General features: G+C 43.0%; 1 pseudogene; it reads left to right on the forward strand.

Annotated features, from left to right (window-relative positions):
* Positions 1 to 27,295, forward strand: part of LOC121877362 — a 90,860-nt pseudogene that overhangs the window by 58,985 nt on the left and 4,580 nt on the right.

Below are 27,295 nucleotides of genomic sequence, written 5' to 3' on the forward strand. Positions count from 1 at the left end.
CTTTTTATGACGTCACTTGTAATAGAATGCTTAATTGGTCTCTTTATGGATGCCTTTTATGCTTTTTTGTCTAATTTATTTTTTATAAATGTATTTATTTCCTTAATTATTATTAAGTTTTCATTAGTTCAAGAGTATTTCAGCCAATTTGTTTCTTATATTAAAGACAATTTTTGTCTTTTGTTGTAGTTCGGTTAATAGACACTCGGGAAATTGGCGTCGGTTAAGCACAAACAAACACAGGTACGCATACATACACAGGTACACACAGACACACACACACACGTGCACACACTGGTGCATAGACACTAGGTATGCATACATACACAGGTACACACAAATACACACACACACACACCCACACACACACACACAACACACACACAGGTACAGACGCCTGCACTTATACCTGGTACAGTGGTTGGTACGTTTTGTGAGATGTGGCACAACTGTGTTTGTTTACATCATGTTAAAAACTCCCGGAATGGCTCTATGGAACCTGGCAATAGTAGCCAGACTAAGGATGCTAGGGAAGTATTCTACAGAGTTGCCACACCTCACAAAACGTGCCAGCCACTGTACCAGGTATAAGTGCAGGTTACTGTACATAGGCACACACAGTTACACATAATAAAGTTACACAGATACACACAGCGACACAGACACACATAGGTACACAAACACACACATGTACACCAAACTCACACACAGGTACACTGACACAGAGACACACACACAATTACATCTAACACACATAGGTACACTGACTCACAGATACACACAGGTACACACACACACAGGTACACAGTGTCACACAGGTACACAGACAAAGGTACATACCACACGTGAAATATAAACTCCATGTATGAAGCCAACCTCGGGATCACAACACTCAGTACCACACACTGCTATGTTTAACGAGGCTGTAATAAATGAAGAAAAAAATCTATTTGGAAATTTTCTGAAAAAAAAAAATATAATTACTATAAAATTATTATAAGACACTGACCCCAGTTATATATGTTAACGATACTTAACCCAGTTTTATTTTATCTTTTGTTTAATTCATATAAAAATTCAATAGTATTTTGTTCATTTTGTGTTTAGTTGACATTTAAAGGTCACGACGTTTCATTTAAACCCGAGCTTATAGTATTTCTCAGCCATCACTGAGCCCCTGAGAAAATACATAAGGCCATGGGAAAATACATTCGACTGTGGGACGTAAAATTTAACTGATATATTTTCAGTCTGTGGAAAAAAGAATTGAAAAAAAGGTATGAATGAATTTACCTTTTCCTTTCGTCCGTCCTCTCGTTTGGTCCGTCTGCCAGGGTTAAAAAAATCATCTAGGTGGAGGCGTATGTCTTAAAGGCGATTTTTGTTGTACTTCATGTGTCTAGTCTCTCTCTCTCTCTCTCTCTCTCTCTCTCTCACCACTTGACCCCAGTTGACCTGTCTCCACGTGTCACTTCCTTAGGGCCAGGTAGAGAAGGGTGGCAGTCTCAGGTATCGATTCACAAGATGTTATCATATGTGCTTCTCCAACCTCCCTCCACACAACCCTCCAGCCTCCCGCCACACAACCCTCCAGCTTCCCTCCACACAACCTTCCAGCCTCCCGCCACACAACCCTCCAGCTTCCCTCCACACAACCCTCCAGCCTCCCGCCACACAACCCTCCAGCTTCCCTCCACTCCCCTCCAGCCTCCCTCCATATAACCTTCCAGCTTCCCTCCACACCCCCTCCAGCCTCTCTCTCTCTCTCTCTCTCTCTCTCTCTCTCTCTCTCTCTGTACTCTTTAGTTCATCATTACATTTAATACAGCAAAGGTAACCTCGAGATTAATTGCGTAATGTACCTTATGTGCCATAACCTTTAGTACCGCCCACTCTACTGTAGAGGTACTCAACATGAACTCAAAAAGTACTCTGGAGACCATTACAATAATTAAATCAGTAATACCTGATAAGAGTACTGTAACCTGTAATCATGTGTATATTACAGCGTTAGTATTCTTTGGTAAAACTGTTTAATTGTACTGTAATAACACCTCGAGTACATGTTGGTGATACTGTTAAATGTACTCTGGCAGGGTACAGTAAGGATGTAACAACAGCAGCAGCAGGAGTACCTCGGAAATTGTGTAATTGTAGCAGTGTTTCTCGCTGTTAATGCTGTAAAGGTTCCCTCGGGTTACTCATTACATCCATTACAGGTGTACAAGGTGCGCTCTGGGGTTGCCGGGTGCCACCATCTCACATTAACCGATTGTGACCTTACTCTGACCTTTGGGGATTTATTGTCTACAATGTGACCTATTTTGACCCCATTTGAACTACGTAACCATTTGACCTAGTGTGGTCCTATTTGACCTGGTGTGACCATACTAGACCTATATGAACTCACTTTGACCCGTTGTGACCCAATTTGAACTATGTGACCTCTTGACCTAGTGTAACCCCATTTGAACTGCTGTGACTCCATTTTGATCTATTGTGACCCAATTTGAACTCTGACCATTTGACCTTCTGTTACCCCATATGACCTACGTGTGACCCTTTTTGACTTGGTATGACCTACTTTGACCTATATGGCCTTACCTCGAACCTGTTGTGACCTCAATTTGACCTAGGGTGACCTCACTCGACCTCCAACTGCTACTCTCCGGAACCAGTATTGATTTCCGTGCGAGGTGCGGTGCTCTACCCACCCTGCCTGAACACTCTCACACCCTCACCCTCCCTTCTCCCCCATTCCCTCCCTCACCTCTCCTTCCCTCTCTCTCCTTCCCGTCACCCCCCTTACCTCTTTCTCCTTCCCTTAGCCCCTCACCTCAATTTGGAATGTTAACTATGACTCCCCGGCTCCTTTCTTCCCTGGTACAGTACTGGCTAACTCATAGTGTTCGTCCATAGCTATAAACTCTCTCTCTCTCTCTCTGAAAAAATCGATCTTTGGAACCATAATTAATACATTCTCTTAAACGTTTAAGAGGTAAGATGCTACCACGAAACGTAGGATTATTATTATTAGTATTATTATTATTATTATTATTATTATTATTATTATCATTATTCATTCATTCATGTTTCCTTTGTTGATATCACGTTTAAGCTCTTCACTACGGGGACTCCACTTTTGGTATTTTGTTTGGCAAACGCCAGGCGATTTTATTCAGAACAGAGAGACAGACCCCTGTACACAAGGGGTTAAACCCTTGAGTGCGATGACTCAACCTTTTGAGTACGATGAATTACCCCCTCAATGTGATGACTTAAACAAACCCTTGATTACGATGACAACACCTTGAATACAATGACTTAGCACCTTGAGTACGATGACTTAACCCTTGCTTACGATGACAGCCCCTTAAGACTTAACACCTTGAGTGCGATTTTGAAAACTAGAATTTAACCCCCCAAAATTTGTAATTTTCGCAGCCAACAAATTTCCATTCAACCGATTCCTAAAACTAAAAGCTGACCAGTTAAAAAACATAATAACTGTATTTAGAATATTATCGGTTATGTGGATCTTGAAAACTGAAAACCGCGATTATTTATATAAAAAGTTATATCCCGTTGCTGACAATTGAAATTAAAAAGCTACCCCCCTCCCCCCCCTCCCCATTGCTGATTATCAATTATGGCTGATTCCAAAAGCCAACTGGAGAGAAACGCAGTCACTGGAAACCTCGCCCAGCGTTAATTACCGTGAAGCCTAAAAATTACTGTTTCATTACTGTGTCATTGATCTCCCTCACACTCTTGATTATTTGTGATGTTTTACCAATGATGGAATGTAGTGCTCGCAGGGGTGGTCGTCTGCCCCCTCTGTGGTGTTCCCAGGGGTGGTCGTCCCTCTCTCTCTCTCTCTCTGGTGTTCCGTGGGGTGGTCGTCCCTCTCTCTTTATCTGGTGTTCCCAGGGGTGGTCGTCCCTCTCTCTTTCTCTGGTGTTCCCAGGGGTGGTCGTCCCTCTTTCTCTATCTGGTGTTCCAGGGTGGTCGTCCCTCTCTCTCTCTCTCTGGTGTTCCGTGGGGTGGTCGTCCCGTCCCTCTTGGTGTTCCGTAGGGTGGTCGTCCCGTCCTCCGTGGGGTGGTCGTCCGTCCCTCTCTGGTGTTCCGTGGGTGGTCGTCCCGTCCTCTCTCTCTCTCTCTGGTGCTTCTAGGGGTTGTCGTCTCTCTCTCTCTCTCTCTCTCTCTCTCTCTCTCTCTCTCTCTCTCTCTCTCTCTTCAGGTAGGGTGATCGTCTCTCTCTCTCTCTCTCTCTCTCTCTCTCTCTCTCTCTCTCTCTCTCTCTCTCTCTCTCTCTCTCTCTGTCTCTCTTTCTGGTGTTCCCAGGGTGGTCGTCCCTCTCTCTGGTGTTCCCAGGATGGTCGTCCCTTTCTCTGGTGTTCCAGGGGTGGTCGTCTCTCTCTCCTCTGGTGTTCCCAGGGTTGGTCGTCCTTCTCTGGTGTTCCCAGGGGTCTCTCTCTCTGGTGTTCCCAGGGTTGGTCATCCTTCTGTGGTGTTCCTAAGGGTGGTCGTCTCTCTCTTTCTGTGGTGTTCCGTCCCCCTCTCTCTCTGTGGTGTTCCTAAGGGTGGTCGTCCCTCTCTCTCTCTCTGTGGTGTTCCTAAGGGCGGTCGTCCCTCTCTCTCTCTCTGTGGTGTTCTTAAGGGTGGTCGTCACTCTCTGTGGTGTTCCTAAGGGTGGTCGTCCCTCTCTCTCTGTCTGTGTGTTCCTAAGGTGGTCGTCCCTCTCTCTCTCTGTGGTGTTCTAGGGTGGTCGTCCTCTCTCTCTCTCTGTGGTGTTCCTGGGTGGTCTCTCTCTCTCTGTGGTGTTCCTAAGGGTGGTCGTCTCCTCTCTCTGTGGTGTAGGGTGGTCGTCCTCTCTCTCTGTGGTGTTCCTATGGGCGGTCGTCCCTCTCTTCCTAAGGGTGGTCGTCCTCTCTGTGGTGTTCCTAAGGGTGGTCGTCCCTCTCTCTCTGTGGTGTTCCTAAGGGTGGTCGTCCCTCTCTCTCTCTCTGTGGTGTTCCTAAGGGTGGTCGTCCTTCTCTCTCTCTCTGTGGTGTTCCTAAGGGTGGTCGTCCCTCTCTCTCTCTGTGGTGTTCCTAAGGGTGGTCGTCCCTCTCTCATCTCTTTGACGTTTGATTTGTTTATTTATATTTTGGGTAATTCTTTTTTTTGTGTATCGATTTTCTTTGCCTTTTTATTAAAGATTTTGTTTACATTTGTTTATGACGCGTTTTCTTTCATTTTTTATTGCTATGGTTGTATTTTTATATATTTTTAAACAATTTATTTGTTTGTACACTTGTTTTTTTTACGTCGTTTAAACATATTTTACAATATTTATATCGCCATCGGTTTTGTTTATACGTTTCGATTTTTTACGCCTGTTTTTGTTTGTACTTTTTTACACTTCATAATTTAATTTGATTTACAATTATATTTTGCACTCTCTTTAATTTACACATATTTTAACCACTCTTCTTTTAGCACCTTTTGCATAAATTTGTTTCAATTATTTACACTTACATTTACATATTATTTCCACATGCTTTTAAACGCTTTCTCTGTAAGTAATTTTATTGACATCTGTGTTCACTTTTACACTTCGTCTTTGTATCTGTTTACACTTGTTTTACTCCCAGTTTTGTGTAAATCTAATATTTACATCGATTTACAAGTGTATTCTTCTGTTTATACTATATTTACAGGAGTTTATATATATATATATATATATATATATATATATATATATATATATATATATATATATATATATATATATATATTAAGTTAAACTGTAATAATCAACCCGGAAATCTTATATATGAACCTGACATATCGGGTTCAATCCAGGAAACACTAAGACGACCTGGATTCGGATTCATTTCTTCTTTCCGGGTTCTGAAGGGTTCTTACATGGACCCCCCCGCCTCTCACTCTCTCTCTCCCTGGGACGTAAAAGCTCACCATAACTAGTCGACTTAAGCTAAGACGTACTCGTCTCGACTTTCGACTTGAGACATTTATTGGGCTTCTTAACCTTTCCTTATCCATTTTTGTGTCGTATCTTAAGTGAATCGGATAAAGAAGGTCACTTGTCTCCAGTTACGAGGACTATTCACCGTTTGTACACCTCTGAGAAGGATGAGATTACCTGAAGATACAGTAAGTCCCCCAGCTTCTTTCACCTTAATACTAACTACCTTGAGGCAAACATACCCTAACCTAACCTAACCTGACCTGACCTAACCTAACCTACCCTACCTGACCTGACCTGACCTAACTTACCTTAACCTAACCTGACCTGACCTAACCTACCCTAACCTAACCATACGTCACCTCACCTAACCTAACCTAACCTAACCTAACCCTACCATAATCTAACATACCCTAACCTAACCTAACCTAACCTAACCCTACCCTAATCTAACATACCCTAACCTAACCTACCTTAACCTAACCCCCAGGTAGCGTTAGGATCTTTAATCATCAGGTGAAATAAGCTTGAGGGGATTAATCATCAGGTGAAATAAGCTTGAGGGGATTAATCATCAGGTGAAATAAGCTGGAGGGGATTAATCATCAGGTGAAATAAGCTGGAGGGGATTAATCATCAGCTGAAATAAGCTTGAGGGGTTAATCATCAGGTGAAATATATTTAGGGGTTAATCTACAGATGAAATCAGCTTGTAGGTTATTCATCAGGTGAAGTAAGCTTGAGGGGATTAATCATCAGCTGAAATAAGCTTGGGGTTAATCATCACATGCAATATATTTAGGGGTTAATCTACAGATGAAATCAGCTTGAGGGGGTTAATCATCAGGTGAAATAAGCTTGAAGGGGTTAATCATCAGGTGAAATAAGCTTGAGGGGGTTAATCATCAGGTGAAATAAGCTTGAAGGGGTTAATCATCAGGTGAAATATATTTAGGGGTTATTCTACAGGTGAAATCAGCTTGGGGGTTAATCATCAGGTGAAATCAGCTTAGGCTGGTTAACGTTCAGATGATCCAGGTGTTGGCCTTGGGGTGTTGTTGATCAGTTAGGTTGGCCAGACACACACTCGCTGGCAACACGAGTCGACCTCTTTGATATAGTCTTTACCAAGGTTGCTGAGGCGCCTTGATCGGTCATCTTACATATCCCCGGCAACCACATACATCACTTTCTCCTTCTTCTTTTCTCTCTTCCTCCATTTTTCTTCCTCCTTTCTCTTCTTCCTCCTTTCTCTTCTTCCTTTCTCTTCTTCCTCTTTTTTTCTTCCTCCTTTCTCTTCTTCCTCCTTTCTCTTCTTCCTCCATTCTCTTCTTTCTCCTTTTTTCTTCTTCCTCCTCTTCCTTCTTCCTTCATCCTCTTTCTCCACCTCCTCTCTCCTCCTTCTTCCTCCTCATTTTTCTTCTTCCTCCTCCTCTTCCTCCCCCCTTCATCCTCTTCCTCCACCTCCTTCCTCCTCATTTTCCTCCACTTTCTCCTCCTCTCCCCTCCTCCCATTTCGCAAGACGTCAACTCCACTCTCCGTCACTCTATGTTAAAATGAAATCAATACTTATCTTGCAATGGTCTGCAACTGTTGCACTTTTCGGCTTATCATCTTGAGAAGCGATCTTTATGGAGAGTTATTCTGGGCTTGAAAGGAAGACATCTGGTTGTTGGGTTTGTATTTTTTATTTTTTTTATTTATGCGTCCAAGTCTCCTCCAGGTAAGACTCGTTGTGGCGTGAAGGGAGACTTATGTATACTGTAGACTCTTGTTGTCTTCAAATGCTGTTATTCACTCTCCTCTCGCGTAATTATGATGAAGCATCACCTGAAATTTAGTATACCCAGTTTAATTTGCCGTATGATTAATCACCACAGGGCTAATTTATCCTAACCTAACCTAACCTAACCTCACTCACCAGGTAGCGTTACGGTATTCAATTATCAGGTGAAACAAGCTGAAGGAGGAGGAAGGATGATTAATCTTCAGATGATCCAAGAAGAATATATTTATTTATATACTACTTAACTTTTTTGTTTTGATATTGTCAGTCAGTGGAAGGGATGTTAATGCCGTGTTATGCTTCGATGATAATCGAATCATATTATAGAGACTCATTTCCTCGGGTCACGTTCCCTTCACTGTTCCAGGAAGTGATCGAGTGTATTGACTTGAGTTGATGTCTTCCATCGATATTATAATTTTTAACCGATCTAACACACACAGGTCTTATGGAGGGTTTACGGGGTCATGAGTCACAAGTTTACTGGTTCATGAGTCACAAGGTCACAGAGTTATGAGTCACAAGGTCACAGAGTTATGAGACACAAGGTAAGGGTCATGAGTGAGGCACAAATCCTGTGTCTCCCGCTGGATGAAATAGACTTCCTCCGCCCCTGAAATATATGACGTCGTCAAGGCTCAAGATCTTGAAGGATTTTCCCCTGTGTGGAGGAAAATATCCCTCACACCACATAAGTCCCCCTCAGATGTCCTGCTCCACCCCGATAGCTTGTTGACCTGACAGTTTTAAGCTGTGAGGAAGACAAGTTGATCTAATCCTGTAAGGCTCGTTCCTGTGTGTGGATATGTCTCAAGGATACCACAACAATCCCCCAAAAATCCCTGATACCGTTGGCTTGTTGAACCTGGCAGTCTTAAGCTCTTTGGAAAGATAAGTTGCTGGTGACGTTTAAGAGTCCTTCGCCTGAGTGTGTCCAGACCACGAAAATCCTCCAGGTATCCTGAATCTCGGTGGCCTGCTGACCCTGACAGTCTTAAGTTGGAAGGAAGACAAGTCCCTCGAATCCCATAGGATCTTTTCATGTGGCACAGTTCCCCAGACTTCCTGCTGGATCTCAGTGGATCTCAGTGACCCTGGCAGCGTGTACCAAAAAGAAAAGTAAATTCCTTCACCCTTTGTAGAACTTTTACTCTGTGTTAAGAAGGATATCCAGGAGACCAGGGCAGTCGACAGGATGTCCTTTTCATCTAGATGGCTTGATGACCTGACATCCTTGGGCCGTGAAAGAGACAAGTTGCTCGGGTCCTGAAGGAACTTCTCGCGTGGCTTAAGCTTACCTGACAAACATCCTCAGGGGGTCCTTCATCTCGATGGCTTTACGGTCATTGTCTTTTGTTTTACCCTGGTACATTATTTCAACACTGTGGAATTTTTTTCATGTGGCAGAAATACATCCAGGAGACAAAGAACGTCCTCCAGATGTCCTAAATCTTGGTAGTGGCTTGTGGACCTGATTAGTCTTGACCTGTGACTGAACCCTGAAGCACACCCCCCCACGGGTGTGGTTTGTTTACCTTTTCCAGTTGTCGACCTCATCAGCTGACTGACCGCCTCTCACTCACTCCACCAGACTGAATTTATAGAACTGGACGTATTAATTACGCTCTCTCTCTCTCATGGTTTTACGTCATACCATGCGGAGTAATAAAATTCTTTGCTTATTTCTGACGCCTATATTTTCTCACAATTTTCATAGATTTAAAATTCTCCAAATTGACAAATTAAAAAATTTAGTGGAGGAACTGATACAATTTTCCTGGGGCTTATCACCGTAGATCATTGTTTACAGGTAAATATAGAACTCTGACCTATACTTAGTTCACAGTGAATATGTATACAGCACCTGAAGATTAGACATCCCAGCGTATTTCACCCAATGATTTAACACCTAAACGTTAAACTAACCTAACATAAACTAACTTCTAGGCAGCGTTAGGGTGCTTTATCATCAGATGAGATAAGCTGGGGTGCCTAATCTTCATGTAATAAATATACAGTCTACTAGCGCGAGTTATACTCGTGTAAAGACTCGTATTGCTGTCACCTGGAGACATGCCGCTGTGTCCTCGACAGGCGTCACCCTTGTCGAGTGCCGGATACATCGATGACGACTTTGGAGTATAAAGTGTGTCGACTGGAAAGCATGGGCCGTCGTCTGACTGGAAATATCGACTGTCGCTGCCTTAAAGCATCAATGGTAGCTGCCTGGAAGCATCAATGGTCGCTGCCTGGAAGCATCAATGGTCGCTGCCTGGAAGCATCAATGGTCGCTGCCTGGAAGCATCAACGGTCGCTGCCTGGAAGCATCAACGGTCGCTGCCTGGAAGCATTAGCTATCATTGCTTGGAACCATTAATGGTCGCTGCCTGGAAGCATCAACGGTCGCTACCTGGAAGCATTAACTATCGTTACCTGGAAGCATCAACTGGTAATGCCTGGAAGCATCAACGGTCGCTGCCTGGAAGCACCAACGGTTGCTGCCTGGAAGCACCAACGGTTGCTGCCTGGAGGCATCAACGGTCGCTGCCTGGAAGCACCACCGGTTGCTGCCTGGAAGCATCAACGGTCGCTGCCTGGAAGCACCAACGGTTGCTGCCTGGAAGCTTTAACTATCGTTACCTGGAAGCATCAACGGTCGCTGCCTGGAAGCACCAACGGTTGCTGCCTGGAGGCATCAACGGTAACTGCCTGGAAGCATCAACTGGTAATGCCTGGAAGCATCAACTGGTAATGCCTGGAAGCATCAACGGTTGCTGCCTGGAAGCACCAGCGGTTGCTGCCTGGAAGCATCAACGGTCGCTGCCTGGAAGCATCAATTATCGCGGTATGGAAGCAACAAATGTAGCTGCCTGGAAGCATCAATTATCGCGCTCTGGAAGCATCAGTTATCGCGGTCTGGATGCATCAATTATCTCGGTCTGGAAACATAATTATTACGGTCTGGAAGCAGCAACTGTAGCTGCCTGAAGGCATCAATTATCACGGTCTGGAAACATCAATTATCGCGATCTGGAAGCATCAATTATCGCGGTCTGGAAGCATCAATTATCGCGGTCTGCAAGCATCAATTATTGGGATCTGGAAGCATCAATTATCGCGGTTTGGAAACATCAATTATCGGGGTATGGAAGCATCAATTATCGCGGTTTGGAAGTATCAATTATCGCGGTCTGGAAGCATCAATTATCGTAGTCTGCTAGCATCATTTATCGCGATCTGGAAGCATTAATTATCGCGGTCTGGAAACATCAACTGTAGCTGCCTGGAAGCATCAACTGTAGCTGCCTGGAAGCATCAACTGTAGCTGCCTGGAAGCATCAACTGTAGCTGCCTGGAAGCATCAACTGTAGCTGCCTGGAAGCATCAACTGTAAGCATGCCTGCTGAAGCAAGCATCAACTGTAGCTGCCTGGAAGCATCAACTGCCTGCCTGGAAGCATCAACTGTAAGCTGCCTGCCTGGAAGCATCAACTGTAACTGCCTGGAAGCATCAACTGTAACTGCCTGGAAGCATCAACTGTAACTGCCTGGAAGCATCAAGCATGTGCTGCCTGGAAGCATCAACTGTAGCTGCCTGGAAGCATCAACTGTAGCTGCCTGGAAGCATCAACTGTAACTGCCTGGAAGCATCAACTGTAGCTGCCTGGAAGCATCAACTGTAACTGCCTGGAAGCATCAACTGTAACTGCCTGGAAGCATCAACTGTAACTGCCTGGAAGCATCAACTGTAACTGCCTGGAAGCATCAACTGTAGCTGCCTGGAAGCATCAACTGTAACTGCCTGGAAGCATCAACTCTAGCTGCCTGGAAGCATCAACTCTAGCTGCCTGAACGTATCAGCAGTCTCGACTGCAAGTGTAAACACTGTAAACTGCAATTGACAAATACGTCGACTATAATACTGTGTGCGGGAATAATGTTACCTGTACACAATGACAGTATCCACCCTGTCCATGTTTGCATTCTCGACAGCATTAGGCTTTGTTAACCTGCAAGGTGAAGCGACCACCTCTCTCTCTCTCTCTCTCTCTCTCTCTCTGTATAAAAGTGTGAGTCCTTATGTGTGTGTGTATATATATGTGTGTGTGTGTGTGTGTAATAATAGTAATAATAATAATAATTAACGGTTTATTGAAAAAGTTCTGCAGCCCGAAAGCTGAAAATATACATTGGACAAAAATGACTTATTACATACAAAGACATGGGGTGGGTGGGTCGTTTAACAAAAGCTTTCATTGCTGAAAGAAGAAGGAACAATGATTGAACATACAAATTATTATAGTTTACATTTGATGGCCCGGGCCTGGGCTGGTCATGGAGACATCAGGTGGTGAGGTGTTCACGTGGTGTAATAACTCGTCCTCGGGTGTTGATATGAAGGACCTCACGTGGTGATGGGGACATCGGGTGGTGTGGTGTGTGTGTGTTGACAGGTTGTAAACGAGAGAAAGAGAAAAACATAGACGTAAAAAAAAAAAAATAAATGGAAAATAGAGAAATAGATGTGCAGAAGAGACAAGGAGACTGAATAAGAGAGACAGGAGAAAAAAGAGATAGAGATAACAAGAGAGAAACAAACATACAAGAAAGGCGGACAGAGATAAGACAAACAGACAGACTGACAAACAGATAGAGAGAGACACAGACTGAAACAGACTGACAAACAGACAGACAAACAGAATGAAAGAGAGAGAAACTCAACACCTGTTAATTAACCTGACTGCTGATTGAAACACACCTTTTCAATATACCCGATTACAACTGCACCCTGTGTTGGCGGCGGAGCTGGTACAGGCAGACCAGCTGACTGTCAGATGGCTGTCAGGTGGCTGTCAGCTGTTAGGGAGCCTTGGCACACCGGCAACCACCTCCGCCTTAATTAAGAGAAATTCAAGAAGAAATGACAGCGAGTCATTTGCAGTGGTCCAGTGTATAGTGTAGTTATAAAGTATTTCCTTGAGGTGTGTGTGTGTGTGTGTGTGTGTGTGTGTGTGTGTGTGTGTGTGTGTGTGTGTGTGTGTGTTGTAATGATATAATTACAGGTGTGATACATAGGCCTATATAATGATAAGTATTGTTTTATAACCAGACCAAAAGCATCCAATACCAATTTACCTTAACAACCCACATTACATTTTTCTCCCATTAAATACACATTCCATTTTCTTTCGTTAGCTACTCTTATCATTCAACCGTAGACTCACCTGACTCACGGGTCATCACCTCACCTCTTTACTCACGGCCCTCACACCGCCACAAGGTAATAAGAGCGCCGGTACATTGCCAATACTCGCCCCTCCAAGTCATATATATTTTTATAGTATATAATGTACACACTTACCACGAGCGCCGCCAAATGTACGGGTTCTATGATTCCTCGTACACTGTACTGTAACATCTCGTGTTCTTTACTTTTTTTTTTAGTTTCCGCTTTTAGTAACGGACACACACACACACACACACACACACACACACACACACACACACACAGGTCGATGACAATATCCTCACCTCTCCTCTTGGTGACCGGAAGTCGAAAACAACAACAAAACACGAGCTGCAGTGAAGGAATACCAGTGATCTTTATATCGTCATCCAATGAAAGAAATCAAAAAACCCTTGAGTACTGTTTCAGAATTGGAGGCAAACCCGATGATAATGTTGGCAGACCGATGATGATGATGAAGTGAGAAAAAAATGTCGTCTGCTTTGTCGTTGCAGGAAAGAAAAGTTATGCGCACGACAACCTTGTTTGGCTCTGGTACACTCCACCCTATACCTCACGTAAGTGCCTCACCCCGCACCTCAATATTAATCGTCGTGCTATTAGCCCCCTTCCTCGTCGACCCTCCTCGTCCTGTCCTCCTTCTCTTCCTCGTCTACCTCGTCGTCGTCAACTTCCTCTTCTGGTTTCGTCCCACGTCATGTCTCCGTTGTGGTTTTAACTCCAGTCGCCCACCACGCGACGTCGTTCTTGTAAAAACCAATACTCGACTCTTAGTGTACCTGGTAGCAGCGACAACACCAGCGTACCTGTAAACTTTGTCGTCTCTCAGAACGTGTTGGTGTGTGTGAAGACCCAGTACTGAGGGGTCTCGTGTTGTCGTTGTGCATGTTGGGCTCCACTGGGCCCTTGTCGCCGCCTGTCGTGTGCTCGCTATGGTTGCCGTGTGCGCAGTCCGTAGACACTAAAAAATGCCGTCGTATACTTGTCGTTGTGCATGTCGGGCTCCACTTTAGGGCGCTTGTCGCCGCTGTCGTGCTCGCTGTGGTGGCCGTGTCTGCAGTCCGTAGACAGCTGAAAAGTGTCGTCTTCTATTGGTGTCGCTTGGTGGTCGTGTCAGTAGTGGATGAAAAACGGGACTTCACCTGCCAGTGAGCGGAGATTGTGTTGTGGTTTACCTTCTTAAACAACATGTAAACATAACCCCACCTGGTTCTCGCCGACACACCGAGACACTCAACACCGTAAAAAAAAAGCATGACATCTAATTAAACGCTGAGCAGTGTGCAGCTGAGCGTCCACACACAAAAAAAGAACTCACTAGTCAGCGTGACAACCACCTCATATGTTATTGTTTACAAACAAAGCCACGTGTTCTCTGTTTGTAAACAAAGAACATCAACTGACTGTGACGTTACTCTTGCCTATGACCACAAGACATGCTAGTGTTAGGTCACACGTGCTGTACCAGTGATGACAATACATGTTATGCTGCTGTACACTCCCTCTCTCTAATATTAACTAACATCAACTAAAATAACGTGCATGGTAAATTTATTTGCATGAGTTAACAAAAATTTAACAAATAAAACGCATTAATAATCTCAAGCCGAATGAAAGGAAACATTATCAAAATCATAATATTTCTTTCTCATCCAAAATATAAGTAAGATTATTTAAGTAATTATTTATGTTTCTGAAATTACAGAAACTTTTAAACGTAAATAAAGTTAATTATATTTCTTTCTAGGGTGATAGAGTGCACTAAAGTGCGTTCTTGGGGGGAGGGTTTGATTAAAGTACCTGTTAAGTATATAAAGTGTTGGTAGAGGTAAAATATTTCTGTAAAGTGTTTATGTAGGGATAAAGTGTGTTATTGTGAGATAAGTAACTTTGAAGTGGAGTTATTGATTGATAAGTGACATAAAAGTGTGTGTTGTGATGGAGTAAGTGACGGTAAAATGTGTTCTTGGTGGAGAAGGAACATTAAAGTGTGTTATTTAGGGGAGTCATTACATAAAAGTGTGTTTTTCGAGGGATGATTAACACTAAAAACACTAAAGTGTGTACAAAAGAGTCACACTACTTCTGCATATAAACATAAAACAAAATATAAGCACACACACACACACACACACACACACACACACACACACACACACACATAACCACACTGTCAACACCATCCTAGGTCTCAACACCTGGCAAAGGGAAATCCCCGAAGTTTAGCCCAGGGTGGAGGGGGGGTGACGTAGAAGGACCGGAAGTAACCCTGATTGTAATTAAGGGTCGATGATGGCGCACACAGCCAGGGAGAAACACATATTGCCACATTAAGTTACTCCTCAAAGTTGGTGTCTTGACGCCACAAGAGGCCATAGTTCCATACGGGTTATGTAATGGAGCGGTGAGTTTAATTAAGCACACGTCAAAGGGGAGGTTTACTTTAATGGCGCACGCAAAGACACACACACACACACACACACACACACACACACACACACACACTACACAATGCCACCTCGTCAGACGGTGCCATAATCTCCCTGATAATTGGCTGACGACACGCATCAGTGCAGCTGTGTCAAGACCGTCAGGACTTCTGCTGACAGCCAAGTAAACCAGCTTAACCCATGGGAAATGTTGGTTTAGCCCTTTGACGGTGATGGTTTAACCCTTTGATGACGATGGTTTAACCCTTTGAAGATGGTTTAACCCTTTGAAGACGGTGTGACCCTTTGAAGACGGTGGCTTAACTCATTGAATACGATGGCTTAACTCCTTGAAGACGATGATAGATGGATTAGCCCTTTGAACACACACACACACACACACACACACACACACACACACAGGGACAAATATGTATCAACAGGTATATGTGTCATGTGTGGACGTTTGCTTTAGATGTTGTAGGTACAGTACGACAGGTGTATGGTTAACTTTCAGCTTTATTAAGTAAATGTGTAACAACAAACAAACAAACATTCTTCACAGTATCCAGGTTAAATAAAACTCAGAACTGTGATATGTTAAAGTTTTTTCAATTATAACAAAAGTGTCTTGGGTCATCCCTCGTAAATCATATTTTGATCTAAGTCTCCCATGTTAGTTATGATGCAAATTCGTTTTCTCTAATGGATGGTGCAAAAATGAATATATGTAAGAGATGAAATTTGGGGAAAAAAGTCTTGCATGCATAGTAATGATGCCGAACTAATTATGCAAAGAAATCAGGTGAAATTTTCCAAACTCTGCCGTAAAGTAAATGAAATCCAGGCAGAATTATGACCTCAGCTTTTGGGGGAAAATGTGGGAGAGAAACTTTGAAGAAAATATGTAACGGGAAAGTTTGTTGAACGAGGAAGTCTTGAGTGCCGGAGCAGTTAGTTACCTGGACCCTTGTTGTACTATAAGTAGATAAAAGGCATCCACTGGTTGGAATGTCGGCGCCTGATTAGTAAACCCTAACCAGCGAGAGACGACGCTTGGTCAAAACAAACATGTGGTGTGAGAGTGACAACTGAGTGTTTCGCTCTGGTTCCCCGTATTGGTTGTGACTCGACTCATTTCTCTCTGGCTCGTGATTCAATCAATTTGGCGCCATCGTGCAGCTAGTGAATACCTATTGTCTCTATATGATGACAACAGGGGACCATCTTAACTCGGAGGCGGGCTCATCATTATGACTAGGAGTGTATTCAAGTATGCCAGAACACAGGGAAGGCTTAGAATAGATTAACCTGTGATCTGTTATACACAGTAGATGTTACTAACTGCCGTAATTGATCGTGTCAGGGATAGTTAGGCCATTGTGTGGGCGCCTCAGAAGATGAACTCCCAGGTGTTACAGTAATAATAAAAAAAAAAAATATATATATATATATATATATATATATATATATATATATATATATATATATATATATATATATATATATATATATATATATATATATATATATATATATATATATATATATATATATATATATATATATATATATATATAATTCAGTCTAATTTTCAGTTTGTGTAATTTGAGTTTTAGTTTTTGTAACTTTTGGCATTTATAGTGAATATAATTGTTTCTAATAACGCGGTGGCCATGACGTGTATCAAACGTAGCCGTAGTGTGAGGCAGCTTGCATTATTCCTGGACAAATTTTACAATATAGATATTTCAGTATAATTCATTGTATAATTAACTTTTGTCCTTGGTTCATGAGCAGATCACTGTAGATCAGTCCACACGCCGTGAAGGCTCTTGGGACGTCACTGTAGGGCACCGAGGCACTAAGTCAACATTAATCTTTGTTTCTTAGCTATTCAGCGACCATCTGTAGACCAGTTATTTCATACACCTTGAGAGTTTGTGTATCTCGTCTCAAGGTACAGGCCAACTGTGTCACGAGGTCTGCAGTTCATTTCCCCAGACGATTCACTTTTCATTCACATTTAGATGGAGTGAGCCACGTGCGGTGACCCTCCTCCCCAGAGGCACCGCCAGGCCTCAGGTTCATCCTTTCTACCAGGAAATCCGAGAGCAGCTCCCTGACCGGTCGGCCACGGCATGATTTTATGGTTTACAAGTTCTTGGGCACACACACACACACACACACACACACACACACACACACACACACACACATGTATCTATATATGTGGTAAAGGTGTAGAGAAGCAGCGTTGCGTTATTAAGATTCTCTGACGGGATATTTCCTGTTGTGCTCGTTTTAATACAAAGAGCGAGATGCTGGTGTAGGAGGAACGAGATAAACGAGTGGTGTAAACTTTTCAAAAACATCCTTAAATTGTCCACACGCGGCTAGTGGTCACACCAGACAGGAGAGTAAGGAACTCTATAATTTCTGGCAGCATACGACACGAACCAACCTAACCTAACCTAACCTAACCTAACCTAACCTAACTTATCCCATCGATCCTGGTGTTATTTTTTGGTCAGGTTCGGAGGTTATGTTAGGTTCTCATGTGCCGTCAGATACAACAGCCCGAGACTCTGAACCTGAACTTACACAGATCAAGGAGTGTTTTCATGATGATTTAAACCTTCACTTTTTCTTGATTCACTCTCGGATTTTCGTCTTTCTTACACCAGGTTAATATTTTACTACTAGAATGAACACACCAGGAAATATACCGTGAAAACTGTGTGTGTGTGTGTGTGTGTGTGTGTGTGTGTGTGTGTGCAGGTTGGGGCTCTTCTCTGTACTACCACCAGATAAACAGTAATACCACCACGAGTAAAGTGAAATTATAACACATACGTAACACGACAAACAAACACTTATGCCCGCTATCATCCAGGTTACTGCCTAACAGACCTCTTCTCAGGCGTCGATTTCACAAAGGTTCTTCAGATGAATTATTCTCAAAAGTGAAGAAACACCAAAATATATACGTTACATCAAGAGTTTACCTTAACTAGATACGTTCACTTAGTAACAAGTAAGAAATGTAACTCACAAGATTCGCCGCCTTAATTTCGTCTCTTAACAGCTGCTAAGTGAGCTAATTTGCATATAGATAAGGTAGAGGCTGGGTTTAATTTCGTATATTTGTTTTAGGGTTTTATCTTTAGTCTACCTGTTATGTGTATTCTCCTGTCCTCACATGCGAGATATATTCATCCTAGGAACCATTGTGAATACTCGGTCAGGTGTTCACTATAAAATACCTCTATCAGCTCACACAATACAGGTGTTAATTACTTTTTCTGGGGATTTATGGTTCTGCTTGAAAACGAAAATAAAAAATAGTGGCAGAAAATAAGAACAGTTTTCCCCCGCAGTATTGATAAACCCGGATGGATGGAATTAAACACCAAGTATGTGTTGTGAATAAAACGGATTCTTTTTACCACAGCCAAAATTTTGTTACTTACAAAGCTTTGTTGTTTATCCCTGTATCAATTTTTTTCCTGTAACCTGCAGCTTTCAATATCCGATAGTCTTTTTTGTGAGGTGTGTAAAGCAGGTTAATTGTGTCATGAGAAATATAAAACAAAAATATCACACCATTTTAAAAATATCTATTACATTTGACTTAGAAAAATTATCATTGCAATATTAAAAACCATGAAAACACATGAAAATAAGTCTTACACCATCAGTTACAATAGAAAGAAACAATAATAATACAAAAAATGAATTAAAAACATTTAAAACAAAGAATAAAGTCCTTAAAATACCCAACCCCTACCCCTGTCCTGGCCGCCCCCCACAATAGCAGGTGGTGGTGGCCTTGCCATGCACACGAACCGACATAACCCAGTGTAGGTGGCCTGCCCAGACACTGCCAGGCGCCTCGATCATGAAAACTTTGTATAAAGTCCTCTACGTTCCTCTGTGTTGGTACCTCGTGTCCTTTCTTGAATGGTTCTTGTGGACTTGACTTTTTTGTCTCTCTTCTCTATGTCTTAATGCTTAGTATAGCAATTAATTCTTATATGCATATTAAGTAAATATAGGCTGTAACTTATTGCAATATGTATTTAGATAACTAAGATACATAAATTTAGAAATAAAGATATTTTTAAGAATGCTTGAAAACGCGCGCTTTCTCTGTCGTCAGGTTGGCATCTCATTCACTTCATGGCAGGAAAACTCTTTGATATTACTGATGTATTTAACCCGACTGACCATCACAACCTGAGTACAAAGAAAGAGTCGTTTCTTGGCTTTTTAGAAACAGCTTCCTCTTCACTGCTGTGTACAGTAGATTATTTGTACATAAATATGAGAGCACAACTCTATATAGCAGTCCAAGGTCGGCCATGTATGTTGTCAGGCAGTCAGCCAGACGGCAGCCCAGCAAGAAGTTTACCCTCCAAGATGATTCGTTTTCTCTAAATCAACAAAATTTTCGATCCATTTTCACTTAGAGTCGCAGAATGTCTGACCTGGTTCCTCCAATGGTCTCAAGATTGTGGAATCATTTTATCTAACACAGGATGAAATGTGATTCTCAAAACCTGTCAATTTTTGTTTAATGGCCACAATATTTTGAGTTCATTTTCTAAAGATCATAAGATTTTGCTCTATTTCGCCTCACATTCACAAGAATTTTCCCGCTTTCTTTAATATTAAGCAGCGTTTGGCCCAACTTTCTGTAATATTTGTAAGTATCTTTGACAGTTTATCAACACTTCGTAATTAATGAAGTAGTTAATATCATAATTTTCCAGAATACGGATGACAGTTTCATAACCTTGCTACTGTTCTAACTGCCGCACAGTTTGTTATATAATTTTGGCGGATAAAGTTGTGTTTGGGTTGCTGATGTGATGAGTTGCTTCAGTCCGGCTCAACTTCCCTCACTAGCAAACTACCTGGGATAACTGAGCTGAACTGAAGCGACCACAGTTAATAGTGGGCCTATCGTTCCCACCAGTCGAATAATGACTGGTGCCTGGACAACTGGACGCTGACTGCACCAACAGCAGCCTGTCGTTCTTAACCAGTCTAGGACTGACTGGTTCTTGGACGCTGACTGTACTTAACTGAGCCTGTCGTTCCTGGCCAGTCTGGTGCTGACTGGTGCCTGGACACTGATGCTCCAACTTGAGCTGTTGTTCTCGGCTAGTTTAGCACAGACTGTTGCCTGGGACACTGACCACTCTAGCCTGAGCCTGTCGTTCTTGACCAGTCTAGTACTGATTGGACGACTGGATGTTGACTGCACCATCTCACCGCCATGCTGCACTCCCCTGCTGCTAGACGTACCTTCCCTTAGCTTCCTCTGATCACTTAAGAAGAGCTTTTTGAAATGCTTGTAAGATTCTTGCTAAAAAAAATAAATAAATAAAAGATGAAGAGCTTAATGCATTGTCGTGTTGCTCCTTGGAGAGAGCTTGTTGTCGCTTTATTCCTGGCTTTATTCGGTTTAAAATTTCTTCCACGTGAATGTAAACTGATCCATGATAAACACTAAATTATTGTACTTCCCATCAACATATTTTCTAGTCATTAATCGATTATCCGGACTGACGCGCGAGAATAGTATACCAAACCTTGTTAATATTTTACCTTTCAACACAATATTCCACAGAAAAACGCTCACAAAATTCTACATCAAACTATAACACTAAATTCATACACAATATAAACATTTATTTGAGTGTTTACGTCGCTAAATACGGAATAAAAAAAAATCCTGAATATTTCGCTCACAGTGTTTGTGGCTTTCAGTCTTTATGCAGTGTAGGAATGGCAATGATAACGTTAAACAGTGAAAGAAAAAACCCTACAAGAGTTGAATTCATCAGTGTGGTCTACCAGTAAATGGAGGGTGTAGTGTTGTGGGTGTAGATGAGGGAGTTGTGGTGTAGTGTTGTGGGTGTAGATGAGGCAGTTGTGGTGTAGTGTTGTAGGTGTAGATGAGGGAGTTGTGGTGTAGTGTTGTGGGTGTAGATGAGGGAGTTGTGGTGTAGTGTTGTGGGTGTAGATGAGGGAGTTGTGGTGTAGTGTTGTAGGTGTGTAGATGATGTGGTGTAGTGTTGTAGGTGTAGATGTTGTGGTGTAGTAGATGAGGGAGTTGTGGTGTAGTGTTGTAGATGAGGGAGTTGTGGTGTAGTGTTGTAGGTGTAGATGAGGGAGTTGTGGTAGTGTTGTAGTGTTGCTTGTTGTAGGTGTAGAGATGGGGAGTTGTGGTGTGTAGTGTTGTGGTGTAGTGTTGTAGGTGTAGATGAGGGAGTTGTGGTGTAGTGTTGTAGGTGTAGATGAGGGAGTTGTGGTGTAGTGTTGTAGGTGTAGATGATGGAGCTAGGATGTGTTGTGGGTGTACTGTGTAAGTGAGCTGGGCGATATGAGTGCAGCTTGAAGAGTGTAACCACATGGGTGTAGTTTGTTTGTTTCTTTTTTCTTAGTGTAGTGTTGCAGTTCTATAGGTGTACTCTTGTAGGTGTTGCGGGTGTATAAGTATATTTTTGTAGGTGTTGTGAGTGTTGAGGTTGTAGTGTTGTGGGTGTACTGGTTAGGATGTTGTGGTGTAGGTATAGTGTCGAGGAGAGTGTGTTTTAGGTGTTCTGGGTTTAGTTTTAGGGATGTATCTATGGATGTGCAGTGTTGATGATGTAATGGTATAGTGGTATAAGGGTGTAGTGTTGAGGGTGTGGTGTAGGTGTGATGTGTTGCGGGTGTTGTGTTAAGGAGTTTGGTGTTGTGGGTGTAGTGCCCTGGGTATTGTGTTGAGTGTATGGTGTAGGTGTGTTGTGTTGTGTTAGGGAGTTTAGTGTTGTGGGTGTAATGTTCTGAGTATAGTGTTGAGGGTGTGGTTAAGTTAGTGTAGCCGTTGGAGCATTGAAAATCTACACCTATTTCACAGACATAATTCGCCACAGTATACAAAGTTTGACTAAATTTTACTTGATCAATTCACATGTTTTAAAAGCGTGACATCACCCCTCCCCCCCCCCCCTTAAAAAAGGCCTTGAATCTTTTAGCAATTTTTATAGTGAAGAAAAAACTAATGTACCTGAACTGATGAAACAAATAATTGAACATCAAACAAAATTAATAAGAGTTATGAAGGCATATTTTGTCACAAGCTGCGTTAGCGAGGCCGGGGGGGGGGGGATATATTCTGCAAAGATCTCTCAGTGCAGTGGTTTAGTCAGTGACTCGGAATTCACAAAACAATTTTTCTCTCTCTCAAAATTTTTTGGGGGAATCTTACGTTCAAGGTCAATCTCTCCTCTTCTGAAAATAGGGGGTCACTCGAGGCTAATTTTCACCTGAAAGAGTGGGGATGGAGGGGAGAGCCCTCACACGTCTGGCAGCACGGTCAGTGTACGACATGAGGCAGCCTTTATGTACGGCAGCAACACTGTCCTCCACCGCTCTCTCTCTCTCCATGTATTTGCAGACCTGGTCTACCCATCCTCCCAGACCCAACCAGCTTCACAGACACGGGGATCTCCCGCAGGTAACACCACAAACACAGACAGTCAGCTTAGACAGTTCACGGCGTAGAGAGAGACGGATGAGTGATCTAGGAATACGTCACGTCCAGTAGTATAGTGGAAAGATAGTCTAGAAAAGAGGAGAATATTGCTAAGGTTTTGTATGGCGGAGATATGTCTCGTCCTATAGCACCCTGGACGCAGATGGAGATAGAGACAGGAGTAGACGGGTAGATGACGTGGGTAGAATATGATGCATGGAGGACGTAGATGACCGTGTGATCCCTACCACGAGAGAGTTAGTACTGTACAGCCCAGCCACCGTCACCAGGTAGGTCACCCTCCCACACACCCTCTGTACGTCCACGAACACACACACACACACACACTGCCATCATTACACTTAAACAGACGGGACAAACTAAAAAAAAACTCGACATTAAAAATTCGGGAGACGGCCATGTGACATAAATAGAAGAAATTAGACAAAAGAACCTCTAAAAAAAAAGAAAAAAAAAAAAGACAAACCCACAAAGAAAACGATAAAGGAGATCAAAAAACAGACCAACAAAAAACGAAGTGGCAGATCCAAGACAGACTTACAGAAAACGAAAACACTGAACCAACCCCAACCTCCCCTCACGGAGCACTGACATAAACACTAGTTTTATTACCGTTCGTGGATGCACTTGTGGATTAGGATCTGATACCTTATACTGCCTGGGATCGAGGAAGGGACAGTCTGGACCTGGGATCAGATCTTCCACCCGACATGGAACAGATTTTCAGATGTTATACCTCTACGACCCCCGGAACGGTAGTGTAGTGTTGTGGTGGTGAGGTAAGGAAGTGTGGTTACCTCACTCTCACGCTATGGTGAGCTGCAAAGTAGTAAGCTTAATGTTAATGCTGCATCCAAACTGCTTAGTTCTTAGTTTTTTGCTGCTTTTAACTAACTAACTAATTACTTACTATTAATACTACTTCTGCTATTATTTCTACTGAGTATTTTTATACTACTACTACTACTACTACTACGGTACTTCTACTATTACTACTGCTCTTGTTTCTGTTATTGCTCATGCTGTAATATGCTGCAATCACTCATGCTGCAAGGTACAGCTTCCTTCACTTTCCATAAATTTACGTCGAGATAAAACATGGCAGTAGAGACCTTTGTCATTCTATGTTCTTTCGTCAGTTCAGTTAATGAGTTATATAATCCGTGTATGTTAGTGACACGACATGAGGCAGTGTTTATATATCTCGACAGACAAGAGGCTCGGTTATTAGCGCCAGTTTGAGCTTTCATCAGTGAAGACACCAATCTGTTATCATCAAAATACACAATACAGTAACATTATGCATCATTAAAGTGCTGACGTCCTTATTGTCCAAAAAAAAGTAGTTTAGAGTCATTTTTTTTGAAGAGATAAGATGTACTGTACATGCTTTGTCAAAACAATTCAGTCGTCAACAAAGATTTCGTTACTTTCAACAAATATTTCACAGTCTACAGAAAGATTTTCAATGTCTTTATCAAAAGTTTCACTGCCATCAACAAAAATATTTCACCAACCAACAAAGATTTCACTGCCTGTAAAGATTTCTCACTGGTGTATACTAATAAGAGACCCCACATATTTCCCACAGCACCACCTATTGAAGCCCCCACAATTTATGGTAACTGAAGGAAACTGTATCTGAGTCAGTCCTGCATCAAGCACACACTTCACTCTCTGCCTCTTAGTAGTGACGTAGTGGAAATTTCCTTATTATTACTTATGTTAATTTAAAAAAAAGAAAACTAATTAAACACGCATACTGTAGTGACCTGATATTAGTTATAAATAAGTTCAACCCTTTCCCTCCTCTTATATGAGATTACAGAATGAGTTTTAAGTTAAGGTCATGTTCTTGAGTCCCTTCCCCTCTCCCTTCACCAACTTGAGTTTGTGGTTTATTTAATGAAATGAAGAAGACAATTTTTTGATATATAATTACATGAATGATGATGATGATGATTATAAACAATGATGATGATGATGATGACATAAAAAGGCTCCATGGTCTAGTTTCATTAATATATTTTTTTAAGTTTCTTATTCACGAAGGAGCTTGTGAATTATTTATTGACCTTAAGAATACTGTGGTGTAAATTCTCTTAATTACAAATCAAATGAGAGTAAAAAAAACAAGAACAAAAATTTACTTTCCTTCTGTAAAATAAAATAACTTAAAGTATGTCAGTTTGTAAATGAAGACTTGAAGAGTGAGATTTACAAGAATGATTATCTAAATTATTTCTAGTATGTAATAACTCCCCTCCCTTCTCTCCTCTCCCCATGCAAAAAAAAATAAATAAATACTAAAATCTGATTCCCATATAAACTAAAACACTCCCCACCCACCCCCCTCCCCACTATCCCCTCCCTCAATCACTCCTCACCCCCCTCCCTCACCTAACCCATCCCCCAATAATAGTTGTCTTGACACATAATAAAAGTACAAAAAACAAAAAACAAAAAAAAATAAATCCTTTTTTTGGAATGAAATATCTGTAGTCGATCAAATAATTCAGTCAGTCTGTATAAACTGCTATAACGCCCAAACCAGCTCTCCTTTATGATTATATTACATACTATTTAGTTATTAAAAATTATGTAACACCTCGTAATAACACTCCAGGTTATGTAATGAATCATATTTAGTTATATATTGTAAACTAAACTATCAGAAATAAAGTCCTCACCTCCCCCACCCTCAACGGTTGTGTAGAGTTTTACACCACCAGGAATAACAAACGACGATAATGAATGATAATGAAACAGATATATGAATAATATAATGTAAACAACCCCCCCCACTTCATTATCGCCCCCCCCAAATTGATAATAATAACTCCATAATATACTATATACAATTATATATATATCTATTATAATATAAACTGCACCACAAAACAAATTATATTCCTCATTTGCATCCTTTGATAAGTGAGATCCTTTGACTTCCTCTACCTTTGCCTCTTCCTACTCCTCCTCCTCTTCCTTTTCCTCCTTCTCTCCTCCTAAACCTCCTCCTCCTCTCCCCGTCTATTATCCACCTTCCCCTCCTCCACCCCCCTCACCCCTCCCCCCTCACTTAAGAAAATCCCAGACAAAAGGTACTAATCTAAGGGGACTGTTTCCCTCCCCTTTCCCCCTTTTCCCCTCCTCACTCCCTTCAGCGAGGCGGAGGAAGTAGTGGAGCCGGAGGACTGGAGGCGTCAGCGGTCAGAATCCTCGACGGCGATGGACGAGATCGAGACCACCTACGTCCCCACCGCCATGGTCATCGAGAACACTAAATATGCTTCACAGGTAGGTGGTCAGGTGTGGGGTGGGGGGTGAGGTGTGGTCAGGTGGGGTGGGGAGGTGAGGGGTGGGGGGGGGAGGGGTGGGGGTGGGTGTGGGGTGGGGGGTGGGGGGTGTGGGTGGTGAGGTGGGGTGGGGGTGAGGTGTGGGTGTGGGTATGGGGTGGGAGGTGGGTGTGGGGTGGTCAGGTGTGGGGTGGGGGGGTGTGGGGGGGAGGGTGGTGGGGTGGTCAGGTGTGGGGTGGAGGGGTGAGGTGTGGGTGGTCAGGTGTGGGGTGGGGTGAGGGGTGGGTGGGGTGGGGTGGGGGTGAGGTGTGGGTGGTCAGGTGTGGTGGTCAGGTGTGGGTGGTCCAGGGTGGTCAGGTGGGGTGGGGTGAGGTGTGGGGTGGTGGGAGGTGGGGTGGGGTGGAGGGGTTGGAGGGGAGGTGTGGGTGGTCTGGGTGGGTGATCAGGTGTGGGTGGTCAGGTGTGGGTGATCAGGTGTGGGTGGTCAAGTGTGGGTGATCAGGTGTGGGTGGTCAGGTGTGGGTGGTCAGGTGTGGGTGATCAGGTGTGGGAGGTCAGGTGTAGGTGGTCAAGTGTGGGTGGTCAGGTGTGGATGGTCAGGTGTGGGTGGTCAATGTGGGTGGTCAGGTGTGGACTGTTAGGTGTGCGTGGCCAGGTGTAGGTGGTCAAGTGTGGATTGTCAAGTGTGGATTGTCAGGTGTGGGTGTGGGTGGTCATGTGTGAATTGTCAGGTGTAAGTGGTCAACTGTGGGTGTTCAGGTGTGGGTGATCAGGTGTGGGTGGTCAGGTGTGATCAGGTGTGGGTGATCAGGTGTGGGTGGTCAGGTGTGGGTGATCAGGTGTGGGTGGTCAGGTGTGGGTGGTCAGGTGTGGGTGGTCAGGTGTGGATGCTGTGGGTGGTCAGGTGTGGATGCTGAATGAGGACAGTCTTTCCTCAGCTCATAAGGAAATCCAGCTCTCCCCCTGCCCTGAGAACTCCACATTACGCACCTCTCAGCTCTCCCCCTGCC

This window comes from Homarus americanus, unplaced genomic scaffold (genome assembly GCF_018991925.1).
Source record: "Homarus americanus isolate GMGI-L3 unplaced genomic scaffold, GMGI_Hamer_2.0 scaffold33468, whole genome shotgun sequence".
NCBI lineage: Eukaryota > Metazoa > Arthropoda > Malacostraca > Decapoda > Nephropidae > Homarus > Homarus americanus.